The following is a 14,016-nucleotide window of genomic DNA, read 5'->3' as shown; positions in this document are numbered from 1 at the left end:
TAGATCTGGAGCTGAAGTCCTGCAGAAAATGGAAGGTGCATGAGGAGTGTGTTCAAGGACCTCCCATTCTACTAGGCATTGAGTTGAGCTACGTGAGTTGAGCTTAAATTTACTGTCTGCTGTAGAGGTAGCCAACTCTCTACCACAAGTTCTTCTCCCTTTCTTTTGGGTGGAGCTATGGTTGGCATCCAGGGGTGGTTTCCCATTCCCTTGACTCACACCCCAGAAGATGTGGGGACATTTAGTTTCCTTAACTTGCTGCATGGGCAAAATATATGCATAGGTTGTGGTATAGGCCAAGGGAGCCACCAGGTATCTATCATATCACACACACAGAACAGCCTGGGAAGGAACTTCATTTTCCAGCATCCCTTGCATCGCACTGTGACTGTATGGGTAGGTCTCACTGACAGGATGTGAACAGGAGTGCTGTGCCTGGGTTTAGGGTCAGAATATTAAGAAATGGAGGCGACTTTTGTTTTTCTCCCAAATGGAACAGAACAGAACAAGGTCTCATGTAATAGTGGAGTCATCTAAGGCTCGAAGTCACTGTGTGGGATAGAATGCCTGCCAGTCAGTTACGCCCCCACCTCTCGGACAGTCATTTGGATAAGAGATGTGAAATTCAGTTCTGTTTTCACTGTGATGCATTTTGGAATCTCTGGGCAATAGAATTTTACTATGCCCTAACTACTGTCATCACTAAATCCTGTCAACAGCTCCTTAAGATTAAGGATATCCAACATGTACTGGGCACTATGAATCACTCATGCACTGTGACCCAGACCTTGAACTCTTCAGTTGTAAGACATTTTTTATTTTCATACCAATTCTCTGTGCTGGGCACTATTATTGTCCCTATTTTACTGACAAAGAAACAGATGCTCAAGATTAGCAGGGCCTGTAGGTATCCTTTGCCACTTCTATGCCAGCTTCCCTACTCAACTATGAGAGCAAGTAACTTACTGCAGCATTAGTTTCACTTCGTTTGGTCACCACTTCCTCCTTGCAGGGTCACTGTAACCTTTCGCTCTTCTATCCCTCTGCTGTAACTTAGGACACAATGGATTGGATGAGTTTCTGAAAGTGACAACTGGGAGTGCGTCTTTCCTGCCTATCCTGCCTATTTAGTGCTTCCCATGGCCCTCACGCAATGCAGAGGTTCTTAGCAGGGGAAGCATTCTGTTGGGATCTGCTCCCAAACTCCTGTGCTGCCTTTATCACCTGTCCCTTCTGCCTTTTGCCACACATCCCAGGAGACTAGTGCATGCTTCAGCAGTGCCATGAAAAGAACCAATTATGCTTTTTCGCCCCTCAAAATTGTTCTTGAATCACAAAGGGGATGATCATGATAGCCTCAAGCTTTCCTTATGGATTTTTTTCAAGAGTTCAAGAAAAGGTAATTTGACGCTCTCCTGGGAATACTGTTGAAGGGATTTCTAGATTGGGTTGGAGGTGCAGTCTAACTAGCCATTGCTTCAGTTCTTCAAAGCACACAGTTGCATAATGTAAGGTGAACGTAGTCTTTCAACTTAGTTCAGCTCTCAAATTCTGTTTGTTCTATTTAAGACTGTATTGACTTTGGAAAGTTACTCGGTATTGTCACACTGCAGCCACTTTTCTCCTAAACATATTCTCTAGAGAACGCTCATGTGTGAAGAAAAGATATGATATCTGTAATAGCAAAAAAAAAAAAAAAAAGAGGCCAAAAGCAAAGCAAATGTCCATGTACAGGGAAACAGGCACCGACTTCACACAGACAGTTTTAACAGAGGAGTGTGTCTCATATGCGACAGATACAGGTGAATCTCAAAAACCTGGTATTAAGCACGATGCACAGTCTAAAGGACAGTCGTTGTATGACACATGTGCCAGTCGGCGCCCCAGCAGGAAGGAGACAGCACACTCAGCTGGGATTCCAAGGGCTTGGAAAGGAAGCAGTCGGGTATAGGGTTGACAGGGTGGTTGGTTCTTTCATGGTCACAAATTCCCTCTCATCTCATCGTGCACTTCCTCTTTGCCACTCCTTCTATCCAAATGCAGAATCTATTTTTCCGATTCCTTTTCATCTAGCCTGGGCTTGTGCTTTGTTTAACTTGGGATAAATTCTAGAGACCTTTTCAAGAATGTCCTCATGCTTTTGTAACGCTTCTGACATCATACAAAAACGATGTGCTATTTTCTAACATATGGGTCACTCAATACCATGTCAGTTAACTCCATAATGTTGTAAATTGTTGTTGATGTTATGTTGTGGCTTTTAATTGGTCGGGATGATATTCTGCCAGCTCTGCTTTCAGACCAGAGATGGTCTCCCCAAGAAACTGTTGAATTTATCTGGACAATAAGATGCCGGACTCTATGCTTGGTATATGTTTGCAATGAAAGAATCTTGACTGGATTTGAACTGTAATATTGCAACAAGGTGGAGTAATCCACCATGGGGGTAGGGTATGGGGAGCAGTTGGAAGAATCCCAGAGCCTATGAAACTGTGTCATAAAATGAAGTGTAAAAATTGAAAAATATCTAGGGGAAACAAAATAAAACAACAGACAAAAATGATGTTCTAGCCTGCTGGAGACCTCTTGGAGGTAAGACCACTGCCACCAGTCAACACCACCCAGGGCCAGCTGATATTTTGATTGACTGTACAGATGAACCAATCAACGCCATGTTAAGTGCAACTGCCTCAGTGAGCCCAGCTCAACTCACCAGTGTACAGAATTTCAAGCACAGAACTTGAGGTGGTTTGCTGTGAGTATTCCATCAACGTAGAAGAGTTAAGGAGTCAACAAGAGATGGTGAGGCTTCCCAGAATTCACAAGATGAGATTACCTGAAGGAATAAACAGACACTGACCAGGAGCAAAGCCAAGAAGGAAGGGCTGACAGGTGTGTTCCAGAAGCGTAGACCCACTGAGCTATGGCCTTGGTGGAGTGGGCACAGAAATGCCCAATCTCCCCTCCTCCTGCCCTCCAGTCTCTTGCAAGGACTTCTGATTGGATGAGCCCAACTGGATCTAGAAAGCAAGAGTGTGGAGAGCGTTTTCTTTTGGGGACAGATTTCTGGGATACAGAAAAGGAATCTGGGTGAGTACAAAGGGCAAGCAGAAAACAACCAGAACATGTATGAAATCTTCCTAAAGCTCAAATACATAGTATGGAAAAACTGCATGGATTCCAAAGTTCTTTGTGCCAGAAACTCATACCTTTTAATTCCATTTCCTCACAGACTTTTGGGAGCACCTGTGTGTGTGTTGTTCCTGAGCAGCAGATTATAAGAGGATTTAAGGGAATGAGAAGGTTTTCTGGAAGCAGGCCTGAGAAGAATTTTGTTGGAAATGAATCCTAAAGTCCCAGAGAGGCCCTCAGACAGTGCAGCCTCAGCCACTCTCCTGACTGCAACGTCGTGGGAGATCCTAAACTGGAACCACCTGAAAAGCTTCTTTCAGATTCTTGAAACACCAAAGTGGCATCACAATTTCCTGTTGTTTCAGTTCCCTGGCTTTGGAATAATTTACTATGCAGCAATAACTATTAGATAACTATTAGAGTTGGTGCTAGGACTGACACGGATCCACTCTGAGTCCACGGTGCTCTGATCCAGCTTTCTGCTTATGCACCTGGAGGGCAGAAGACGACGACCAAAGTGCTTGGGCTACTTCTACTCGCATAAGACACCTTGCCGGTGCTCCAGCTGTCTGACTTCAACCCAGCCCAGATCGGATGGCTATAGCCATTTGTAGTGAAGCAGTGGATGGAAGGTTTTTTTCCCAACGTCCCTTCTCTCTGTCACTCTACCTTTCAAATAATAAATAAATAGATAAAATATATAAATTTAAGATATACTCTTTTTATTAGAAAGTCAGATATATAGAGAAGAGAAGAGACTTCCTTCTGCTGATTTACTCCCCAAGTGGCTGCAATGGCCAGAACTGAGCCGATCCGAAGCCAGGAGCCCAGAGCTTCTTCCAGTCTCCCATATGGGTGCAGGGTCCCCAGACCTTGGGCTGTCCTCGACTGCTTCCCCAGGCTATAAGCAGAGAGCTGGATGGAACTGGCACCCATGTGGGATCCCGGCATGTGCAAGGCAAGGACTTTAGCCACTAGGCTACTGTGCTGGGCCCAAGATATACTGTTAAATATATCTTGACAATAGGATGCTGGAGTATTGTCTATTTCTACAATGTCAGGATACATTTAAATAGCAGAATGATAGACTTGGATAGACTTGTGACTGTTGTTGAAGGACTATACTATTATAATAATACAGGGGAAATCAGACGGGGGAGAGGGAGGAGGAGAAATCCCTGAGCCTATGATAATGTATCATAAAAAATGTAAAAATGGAACAAATCAATCTCTTTTTTCTGTTAAATAAAGTGATCCCCCCTTTTCGTGCAGGATCCTTTCAAGAACGCCGTGGGTGATGGAAAGAGCAGGTGGTACTGGGGCTCATCTGGACTTCTTTTCCCTACATACGCCACTTCTCCTGTATGTACATGTTTGTATTTTTTCTTTTCTAATGAAACTGAGAACTTTTCTTTTTTCCTTTCAGATGCACTGCACAGCTTCTCCTTTGACATAGCTAAATTTTGGCATCACTGCTATTGTACATTGGGGATGTTACCTGTTTATTTTATTTTTAAAAGATTTGTTTATCTATTTGAAAGGCAGAGTTACACAAAGAGAGAAAGGAAGAAAGAGGCAAGTAGGGCAAGAGGGAGAAAGAGATAGAGAAAGAGAGATATTTTGCTTTCATTGCCTTACCCCTGTATGGCTGCCACAGCCAGGTCTGGGCCAGGGTGCAGCCAGGAGTTGAGGATTGCATGCAGGTCTTTCACATGGGTGGCAGGTTCCCAAGTGTTTGGGTCATCTTTTCTGTGCATTAACAGGGAGCTGGATAGAAAGAGGAACAGCAGGGGCTGGGCTCTGTATTCCTATGGAATTCCTTTCCCTAGCACAACAGGCAGCAGTTGGACCAATTGAGTCACACTGCCAGCTCCTGGGACTGCTAGTAAGTACAAAGGGGTCACTTTAACACCAGCACTAAGGAAGTGTCACCCTGAGAACCAAGACTGCTGCTAAGGGACTAACAGGTGGTTACCCAGTGCAGTGTGGATACCTTGGTGCTACAGATGATTCATGATGGAACGTGAGGAGAACTCTATGTAGAATGACATGCTATTTTAAATTTATTAATTGAATGTTCTGGAACTTTCTGTGTAATGTTTTTGGATCACAGTTGACCTCACGCAACTGAAGCTGTGAAAAGTGGACCCAAAGATAAGTAGTACTAGAAATGGGAAGGGAGGGAAATGGCTTGCCAGTACCTGATCCTGTGCCAAGTTCTTCTGCAGAAGTCATTTATATAAATTAAGTCCCTCCAACTTTGCCATGAGAGCCTGGGCAGATCTCCTTTCATATGCAGAGGAGAGGGCCAAGACCTGAGTGGTTTCCCAGGCCCTGTTGCCTTGGCAGTGGTGGTGAGTCTCAGACTCAGTCTGTTCACCTCCAACTGCTGGGTCCGGGTGGAAGACCCTTCCTGGCTCTATGACAGGTAAGTAAGGTTTCCTGTCTTCCTTGGCCCATCCTTCCCTTTCCCAGCAATTGAGAATAAGAGAAAAAGCGAAGTGATCTCTGCAATGTATTTGTCTAAAAGGCGTGTTTAAGGTAAAGCAGTATGAGTGAGGCTGGTTTTCTCTTCCCATCCCAGCACCTGGTGGAGGTGGGTGCCGCAGGGCTCTGGTGATTGGTAGGAGTGCTTTTTCAGATTCAGCTGTCAAAGCCAGAGTAATCATCCCGCATCCTGCCTGGGAAGTGATTTACAGGAACCTTGGTTTCCATGGAGAACCCACTCTTCCCTCTAGGGTTACTTGCTTGCCCTCCCTTCCATTCACCTTCTTCCTGCCTGTGTCCTTTGTCATTGTTTCCTTCCCTCCATCCTTCCTTCCTTCCTTCCTTCCTTCCTTCCTTCTTTCCTTCCCCCTTCCTCTCTCCCTCGCTCCTTCCCACCCTCTTTCCTTCCCTCCCTCTTTTCTTCCCTCCCTCCTTCATTCTTCCCTCCCTTTCTCTCCCTCTTTCCCTTTCTCTTCCCCCCTTCCTTTTTTCTTCGCTCCCTCATTTGTTGATTCCTCATTCTTTCCTGCATTGTCCTCTTTCCACTTCCAACCGAGTGCATAGTGCATAGTGGTTGCCTTTGCCCTTCCCTGTCTGTTTCAAGGACCAAGCTCTGTGTCTTTCCAGTCCTGTTGGAGAGACTGTCAGATTCCTTCTGGCAGTAAGAAATGTCCGTCTAGGCCTTCAGACCGTTTTCTTCCTCAGAGCAAGGGGATGAGCTTGGGCTCAAGAACCGGCCATGCCTCTGTGCCATCATGTCACCTGTCACTCTCTTCATGTGCCAAATGCCAACAACCTTCCCAGGAGCGTGCTGAGAAAGTGCGAGGAGGGGACGCAGAGCCATTGCTGGTTACTTCACAGCTGCCACTGCATTTTAGCCCTGAGGCATATGGAGCATCTCTAAAAAAAAACCCCTCTAAAAGGCAGAAGGGACACAGCTCAGCCAGGGCAGGGGATCCCCTGTTGTTGAGGGCAGTCCTAGCAGGACAAGTGGAGAGGGCAGGGATACCCGGGTCTATTTTCTATTGAAGCTGTGGCACTTCCGAAGTCCAGTGCCCACTGAGAGCAGTGTCTGGACACTTAGAACAAGTAGCGAAGTGCAGAGACTGCATTTGCTTCCTGGGATAACATGGTGCTGTCGCCCATGGGTGAGTGAGCAGGCAGCTTGAGGTGCAGTTATAAGCTGCAGTGCAGTGGGGAGGGCGGGACGTTACCACACGGTCAGAACGTGCAGGTGTGCAACACTGCGACAGAGACCTGGGAAGCACGGCACTGCCAGCACTCTTCCCTGTCTTCATGCTGCCTGTGTCCTTGTGGCCTCCTCCTGCACTAAGGTAGGAGTGCGTGTCAGGGAGCTGAGCTTAGCCTTCATGCATTTTGAGGATTTAAGTCTGACTTCCTGGAGTGTTCTGCAAACATGCATCGCACAGAGAAGGGTGGATGATGGAGGAGGCCTTGGAAGAACTGCTGGGGAGCAGGACAGCGTCTTCTCGTTCGAAGCGCACAGGAAGAGTCCTGTGGTTCCTGGGGCAATAATAGGGGCTAGGGATTTCTTTCAGAGCTTTGTATGAGAAAGATACAAGTAGTGGAATAACGAGCAACACTGCTCAGATACAGGAGATGAGCCTCCTGCTTGCCTCCTTAGTTCCCCAAAGGGAGAAGGCAGGAGTGTGGAGCGAGCAGTGAACAAGGGCCCCTCACCAGCTGTGCTTCAGTTGATTGCAAACCTTTCTCCCGCAGTCCTCCCGGATAGCTCTTGTAGAGGCTCAGTTACCATGATTCAGGTTAAGGAACTTGTCCAAGCAGGAAGCAGGGTTTTGAACTGCAACTGTATAGTTTCGTTTGTAAGATTGTGCTGTTTCCAGCAACCCCCATCGCCTATGTGAGCCTTCTGTAGAAAATATAACATTGTGACCATGGGCTTCTTGTCAAGGATCATAAACTTGGAATTCAATCTAAAGTCACTATTATTCCAGAAAGAAAAAAAAAGAAAAGAAAGAAAGAACAACCCTGGTGCGTGGCTCTTCTGAAAGAAAAAAAAAAAACTGTGCATGCCTTCCTAAGATGGGCTATTAATATACACTGTCATTGACATCAGTCTCACAGGCTGGTTCTTTGGGAGAGCCAGGATGTTGCTGATTTGCATACTGCTTTGCATTCATTTGCATTCTCCCTCCATATGCAAAATCAAACACAGTTAATTAGTGCAACCTTGTTACAATGAGAAGCAGGCCTAGCCTTCTGTGCCAGGGCAGATGGAGCCCAGAACAGGGACGGAAACGACCCACAGCCAGTCACGTCCTGGGTTGGACTCGCCGGGAGGGCTGGGAGGGAGACATGCAGCCTGAATGGAAAGCAGCATAATCGAGTCTCGCTATTTTTCAAATACTGTCACTTTGAAGTCGCTGTTGGGGGGGGGGTGGAAGAGGGATGGGGACAGGAGAACAGAAGGTGACCACAACTTTACTACAGGCAAGATTTCATTGCAGACAGAGCACAGGACTTAGACGCCAGAGGCCTCAGGTGAAGTCGGGCTGGGATTTGCCTTCGCCGCTCCCTGCCTGTGGGAACATGCACTTCATGGGCTTCATGGATTCAGCAGGGAACGGAGGGCAACCCGCCTGCAGATGTTAGAGCACAGGGCAGATGTGGGGCCTCTTGGCCGTGCCATGGTACCACCTAGGGTGGCACCTGTGCTGGATAGGTTTCAGGGCTCCCAGCTTCTTGCGTGGCCCAGTGCCTGTGTGGAAGGGGACTTCAGAGGGGTAATTGGAAATGCACATGACCTTTTCGTTCATTTTTCCATCAACATTTGAAGTTGCCTTGTATGTTTGTATATCATTTATGTGTATATCCTTGCATATTTTTCACAATATGCATTTTCATGAGCTTTTTGCAGTGATTTGAATTGTTTTTGTACCAAAATAAACATATTCACTGATCCCATTTCCCCATAAAGCTTAAAATATTTGTGTGTGTGTGTATAAATGTAGACATGTACATATAGGTGCACATCATGATAGCATTCTGTGAGCATCTGTAGGAACCATGGGCCGAGCTGAGCCTGTTTCAGTGGGTCATGACTTCATTTAATGGGCACTCTGAGAGCTATTTCTTATTATGACTGTATCTTATAGATATCGCTGTAAAGCATGCTTGCTAAGTGCACTGGGAGGCTTTTGCCAAATGGTTAGAACCCTTTCTCATGTCACCGGTGAAAGTGACACTCATATTCTATGCCCCCACTCCATTCCCTAGCTTCTATGCAAACTACGACCCTTGTGTCATATTTTTATTTTTACTATTTTTAATATTCTTGACACAGTGAAAATCTACTTCTATTTTCACACCACCTGGTTGTGGTCTTTTAGATTGGGCGTTGGTTTTTGTTCTGTGCCATCTGAAGATTCCTTTTGTTTAGTTGGCCATTTTGGTTAGACTTGAATAGTTCAACTCTGAGCTCTGTGACTTCTGCAGGGCCATTCTGCAGAGGGCAGCTGGTCTACCGTGGAACTTGGCATTGGAGCTCACAGACACTCACTGTGTGTCCTGAGAAAGGACTTCCCTGTCCATGAGTGTGCAGCCTCATCCTGGGACTGGCACTGGCCAGTGACGTGTGAGTGCAAGGCACATGTCCTCGCCAGAAAGAAGACAGTACATAACTTTCTGTCTGTCACTCTTTTATCATGCTATGATAGGTGATGTTTCAGAAGGAGACTGCTCCACAGCTGAATCCTGGACTACAGGCCAGCTGGGACAAGCAGTAGGTAAGGAACATGAAAAAGATGTGTTTTTTTTTTTTGCAATAAGTCTTTACAATTTGATGTAGAAATGTGCCTTGACTATTTTGATTGAAGCATCCACTCTCTTTGGACTGCTGGAACATGATCTGTCACTGAATGGTCTGTCTCCTAAATGATAGGCACTTTGTAGATTTGGCTATTATACTATGGTTAGGTGGAAAATTCTCATTGTGATGTCATTATTTAAAATACTGTGTGCTTCTGTTCTTAAAACTGCTTAGAGCTGAGAGTGTCATTGATGATAGCTAATGTTTATAAGATGAAGTTATATAATTTGACCAAAGCCATGTGACGAGAGTATACTTTCAGTCTCCCAGACAGGAAAACAGAAACATTCTGTAATGCATTCACAACCACACAGCTAAGCAGAGGGTCCAGGTTTAAATCAGCATTCCACTCAGGCACAGACCCTAATCTTATTGCATTCTATGCATGCCTTTCACCTCCAAACTGCATATTAACCAGTTTGATTAATATTAATCAATATTAATCAAATATTAATAAACACACTTGATTCCTCAGAGATGGTGGCACATATTTTGTGTTTGCATCAAAAGCAAAATGACTGTGAAATATTGAAAGTAGCATTTGGTTTGGTATTAGGAGATGTGGAGTTAGTCAACAGTAGTTTGGTGCAAGTCTTAGGGCCTTAGTTTAGGTCTGTTTCTGTCTATGGGCTCTGGTATTTTAATCTGTACAATGGGACACTCTGTCTTGGACCATATAGTCTGTAGATTTAATCAGGGGGTCCTTGCTCTTTCCAGTTGCTCTACTCCCCCCTCCACCCCGCTACATAAACCTATGTGGATGGCTTTGTCTGGGAAGCAGGTCTGCAATATTCATCGTCCTGCAATATTCATCGTCCTGTCAGGAAGCTGTGTCCCCAGAAGACAGAACTCTAAGTCTTTGTTTTGTGGGGTATGACTTATCATTTTCTCCAGACACGGGGCGGGGGGGCGGGGGGAGGTGGTGAGGAGAATTCAGTCTGACGAAAATGGCAATTGGATTTTGCAAGTTGAGTGTCGGATGTATTAAAGTGTAATAACTGGAAGGCCAAATGTATCATTCCTTTGAAAATCATTTAAAACATCTTTCTGCTTCCCATTCCAGGGCCCCATCAGGCTTACACTGCAGAGAAACTGTCCGGTTTCTTCAGCCAAAGACTGTGTCATGCATTCCAGCTCTTGGTCATTTCCTGTTGCCTTCAGCCAAATAATCATAGTATTTTCACTGAGATGAAAACATGTCCAAGCGGTGAAATTAATCTTACAGTGACCAGCGGATACATTTCCTTGAATGTGGGAAGAAAGGAAAACAGGCCAGGGGAATGGTATTCAGGGAGCTGTACACTCTAAGTGCTCCACTGGCATTCTATTCATTTATTCGGTCATGCATGTCTACTCTCCACCAATATTTACTTGGTACTTTGCATACATTGTTCACCAGTCTAGGTGTTGATGATGTGGAAGTGAATACATCAGACAAATACCTACACTGCTGAAGTTCATGTTCTGGTGGCAGAGAGAAGCTATGCTGGGAAAACTTAGTAGAAAATTATGTAAGTAAAATACATATGCTTCCCATTTGCCACTGCAGTGTAGGATCCAAGGTGCCCTGAATGCTCTCTCCTTCCCTTTACAGGACTGGAGGAATAACACGAGTCATTGTTATCTGTGTCTCTTGTTAGTGGCCGCTTTATCATCATCACATATCTCCAGTAATCCTGAAGTCTATTTTGTCTGATACGTTTCTCATTTGCCTAATCTCTCTTCTGATATTTTCTCCCTATTTGCGTCTTATTTTTAAAAAATATTTATGATTATTATTATTATTATCATTTTATGATACAGGTTCCATAGCCTCCTGGTATTTCCTTTATCCCCTCCCCAATTTCCCCCCCACGCCTAGTTCCTCTATATCATTACTAACATATAGTTCTTCATACACAGTCATATATCCAACATTATGGGCATGTTGTCAAGATATAGTAAACAGTTTCATTGTAAGTCCATTTTGTCTGGAAGTAGAAATGCATACTACATTGTATCCTCACATCTAGATATGTTAGTCTCCATTTCACAGTTACTGTACATCCCTTCAAATGAAAAGTCATAATAGAAAATCAACAATAAAAAGAAAAAGAAAAAGAAAAATTTACAATGCCATGAAGTTAAATAACAAGTTACTTAGATATGACAGTCTCCATTACACAGCTACTATACATCTCCTTAAATGAAGAGCCACAAAACAAAATCAACATTAGGAGGAAAAAAGAAATTAACAACACGAAGAAGTTAAATAACATGCTACAGGATGACTAATGTGACGCTGAAGAAATGAAAAAGAGAATCAAGAAATTCTTGAAGAAAATGATGCTACTGTATGATCTATGAATCATTGAAGAATTTAATCAGAAGAAAGTGTTTTGAAGAGATGAAACTAACAAAAACAAAAAAATAGAAATGCTTGAGATATAGCTTCTGCTGAATTTTGTTGGTGAAATGTGTCTCTTCTAGACAACAGATAGATGGGTTTTGTTTTTTTAATCCAGACTACTAATCTATGATGTTTGATTGAGCTTAAACCATTTATATTCAGGGTTAATATGTATGGGTGGTACTTTGGTCCTGGCATTTTAGGTATGGGTTGTTCATTGGATTAGTCTTCTGTTGTCATTTTACTGGAATGTTCTTCACATTTGCCTCTGGTTTTGGTAGGTGCTATTCCTCTTCTCTGTCAAGAGAACATCTTGAAGTATCCTTTGTAGGGCAGGTTTGGAAGAGGCAAATTCTCTTACCCTTTCTTTACTGTGAAAGAATTTTATTTCATTTTCAAAGACAAAAGAAAGCTTTGCTGGATATGTTATCCTAGGGCGACAATTTTTCTCTTTTAGGATCTAGAATATGTCACTCCATTCTCTTCTTGCCTGTAGAGTTTCCTATGAAAAGTATCCTGTGAGTTTAATTGGCATTCCTTTATATGTCAGTTGATTGTTTTTCACATGCACATTTAAGGTCCTTTTCCTTATGTTCAATTGAAGAGAGCTTGATGATCATGTGTCTTGGTGAAGATCATTTTTGATCAAGCCTTTTGGGAATTCTGTGCCCCTCCTGGATCCTGTTTCCCAATTCTTTCTCTAGATTAGGGAAATTTTTATTATTTCATTAAATATATTTGTAAAACCAGTTTCTCTTTCTGCACCTTCTGGGACTCCCATAACTCTTATGTTGGGCCTCTTCATAGTGTCTTTCAATTCTTGAATACTTTTTTTGGCCTGATCCAGCTCTGCTTCCAGCTTTTTGTTTGCTTCCCCTTTGTGACAGGAAATATCTTCCAATTTTGAGATTCTTTGTTCTGCATGCTTCATTCTATTTTGGAGACTCTGCACTGTACTTTTAATTTGCTCTACTGTGTTCTTAATTTCTGATACATCAGCCTTGATTTGCTTTATTGCTGCTATTGCTTGTGTGAAATATTCCTTAAATTCTTTGAATTCTTGTATGTGCTTCTCATTGGTGATTAGAAGCTTTACAATGAGTTTTCTGAATTCTGTGTCCCCCATATTCTCGATATCTTCCTCAGTGAACTCTGAGTTTGGCATAGGGTTTTGCTCCTTTGCAGGGGAGTCTTCAGTAGTATTCATTGTGCCTTTGTCTCTTCTTTTGTTCTTTATCATTGTACTTCTGGTTAGCAGAGTCTTCTCCTTGGGGCAGGTTTCTAAGCTATGTTACCCACAGGTCCACAGTTTGATTTTACTTATTGCAGTTAGTACACCACTCTTTGCTTGCAGTCAATTGTGCCATTCCCTCCAGCAAGTTCCAGGTCTGGGTTGTTACGTTAGATTTTCAGTCTCTACCTCCTGTGATACCACACTGAGGCTGCACCGTTGTCTGTACAAACTTTCTCCCACTTTCGGTTGGAGGAGGTCCCAGGATTAGGGAGACACCAGGTGTTCTATATAGGTACGTTGTTGGTGGTGCTGATCTTCTGGAACCTGTTGGACGTTAGGTATGGGTGCCACACGGACCTATTTTGACCCCTGTGATGCCACAGTCGATATTATTTTCCTGTGGAACCAGTGCAGTTCACTGAACTCAGTGTGTTTTTGTGAGCTCAGCACATGCGCAGTTCACTGTTGTCCCCTGCAGTCCTAAAGTTTTTGCCACAGTGTATAAAATGGTGCCTGATGTGCCATTTCTAGAGTTCTTGATCTGCTGGCCATCGGGTCTGAGGGCTACCCAGACCTGTGTTGAGTGGAACCTGTAGAACGCCACATTGATGCAGTTCTCTGAGTCACAAATGAGTTTACTCCCAGCTCAGTGTATGCTCAGTCCTTTCCCTTGCCTTTTTCTCCTTCAGCCAAATGGCGCCAAATTCAGCTCTAGAGGGCTGACTGGGCTGTGAAATCCACCCTGTTCTCGCACTGCCCATCTGGGATCTGCTGCTCTGTCTCTGCTCCTGGCGTGTGCCTATTCTGGCTCTTGTGTGTGTCAGTAGGTATAGCAGTCTAGTCCAGACTGGCTCACCCCCAGATGAGCCTGCCCCAGTAACAGCTCTCACACTTAACAGTGGAAGCAGCCACCTAGCAAAGGAG

General features: G+C 44.1%; 1 long non-coding RNA gene across 1 annotated transcript in view; it reads left to right on the top strand.

The window, feature by feature from the left end:
* LOC121155862 overlaps positions 1-11,192 on the top strand; it is a 273,089-nt gene extending 261,897 nt beyond the window's left edge. The window contains exons 6-7 of the long non-coding RNA XR_005883760.1: positions 9,318-9,386; positions 10,533-11,192. This is a non-coding gene — a long non-coding RNA (uncharacterized LOC121155862). The remainder of the gene's footprint in view (positions 1-9,317; positions 9,387-10,532) is intronic.
* Positions 11,193-14,016: the final 2,824 nt, after the last annotated feature.

The sequence above is a fragment of the Ochotona curzoniae genome, unplaced genomic scaffold, assembly GCF_017591425.1.
Source record: "Ochotona curzoniae isolate NIBS_2020 unplaced genomic scaffold, NIBS_Ocur_1.0 contig_3190, whole genome shotgun sequence".
Classification (NCBI taxonomy): Eukaryota; Metazoa; Chordata; class Mammalia; order Lagomorpha; family Ochotonidae; genus Ochotona; species Ochotona curzoniae.
This window is presented reverse-complemented; position numbering and strand designations above follow the sequence as displayed.